This window comes from Pteropus alecto, unplaced genomic scaffold (genome assembly GCF_000325575.1).
Source record: "Pteropus alecto unplaced genomic scaffold, ASM32557v1 scaffold185, whole genome shotgun sequence".
NCBI classification, from domain to species: domain Eukaryota; kingdom Metazoa; phylum Chordata; class Mammalia; order Chiroptera; family Pteropodidae; genus Pteropus; species Pteropus alecto.
In genome coordinates, this window is record NW_006438088.1 from 1,448,958 (window position 1) to 1,450,676 (window position 1,719).

The 1,719-nt window shown below is 41.0% G+C and overlaps 1 pseudogene; it reads right to left on the reverse strand.

Annotated features, from left to right (window-relative positions):
• Window positions 1–274: 274 nt before the first annotated feature.
• Window positions 275–655, reverse strand: LOC102897446 (annotated as a pseudogene).
• Between the last annotated feature and the right edge of the window lie 1,064 nt (window positions 656–1,719).

Here is a 1,719-nt window from a genome sequence, read left to right on the forward strand (position 1 = left end):
ATTATCTAACCTGTTACCGACCACCTATGGTGTTTTGTATTGTTCCCGAGAAAGAATCCTATTTAGATATTCTAACAGAATGCCATTGCATGAACAGTAATATTCTTCTCAATGTTATGAAGCTAAATATACATTTTTTAACAGTCAAAAATGTTTGTATTTAGAATTAGCCAGCTGGATTTACTGTAGATGATCGCAATTTTGTTGGCAACATTCAAAGCATCACAGTCAAGAGCCAGTCGAAAGTATACCTTTTTCTCTTCATCAGGCCTGATCAGGTGTTGGCCTGGGCCACATCAATGTCACAGAGCTTGTTCACAGCCAGTGTGATCCGGTGCTTGCTGGCCTTGACATCCACAATGAACACAGTGTACTGTTGTCTTCTACCTTCTCCATGGCTGACTCGGTAGTCAGGGGGAACTTGATGATGGCGGAGTGGTCCAGCTTGTTTCTCCACAGGGTGCTTCTCCGAGAATATTTGGGCTGCCTTCAGAGCTACGGAGTCTTGGGCTGTCAGAAGGTCGGTGCCGTGTGGATCTTCTTCTTTTTCGTGGCTGTGGACACCTTTCAGAGCTGCTTTCTTTGCTTTCAAAGCCTTTGCTTTGGCTTCGGCTTTGTGGGGGCCAGGGGCTTCCTTCCTCACTGCTGGCTCCATCTTCATGAAAAGAGAAGCTAAATGTACTTCTGATTCCAGTCTTCTTTGCTCATCTTTTTTTTTTTTATTATTATTACCAGCATCAGCTCTTTGGATTGTTGGCTCTAGGTCATTATAAATGAAATCTGAAGAAAAATGTTTGAGGTTGACAGTTTGCATTCCAGGAGTAGGGAGGGCCCAACAAATGAACAGCGGCCTCCACCAGCACTTCTGTCCTGGAGAAAGCTGTCCCTCCAGCCCCCTCCCTGAAGACATACAACTTAGTTCCACCTCGTATGTCCCAGTACCAGAGCTCAGAGTGACTGGGAGATGACTGGAATAGGAGTGGACATATGGACCCAGAGATGGAAGCCACTTTGAGAATGACAACGCTGCCTACCAGCCTGGGCTCTGAAACCCTGTACTAATACATTAAGAAATAGATTTCTATTTTAAAAAATTATGTAGTGTTAAATAATTTGCCTCAGATGATTTTTAAGTTCGGTCAAATAGATGTTGAAAAGTAAACCAAATTATAAGCACCTAACTAGCTGGTGTAAAAGGGATTTAGTAAAAATCATGTGTCGTATGAAAAAGAGTACTAGACAAGAGACAGGTGCCGGAATTCTTGGTATGTTTACGACGTTCACTAACCGTGTGTCCTAACAAAGGCACGTGACCTCTCTAGGTCTTAAAGAAAGACTGATGAAGTAATCTCTTAAATCCTTTAGCTGTAAATTTTATGATTTTGTATCCCTTGAATGGTATTTATGAAGATGAGAAAGAGAGGAAAACAGAACACTTGAACCAATTCCATTTAAGTCAGGACATAAAACTCAAATTCATAAAACTCCACATTTATTCAGACAATTAGTAAATATTTTCAGGCCTTTTCAAAGGTAAAGTATTGTTGTTTTTCCCCCCAAAGGGCTAAAAGCAGATATTTAATATGGAAGAACAGTAAGGCATGACTTCTAAATGCTAATAACAGTGAATATTCACTGTGTGCCACAGTTACAAATCTTGCCTTCCTTCCTCATCATAAATCAGTGGGGTATGTTGCTGTTTACCGTCTTCTGAGATAT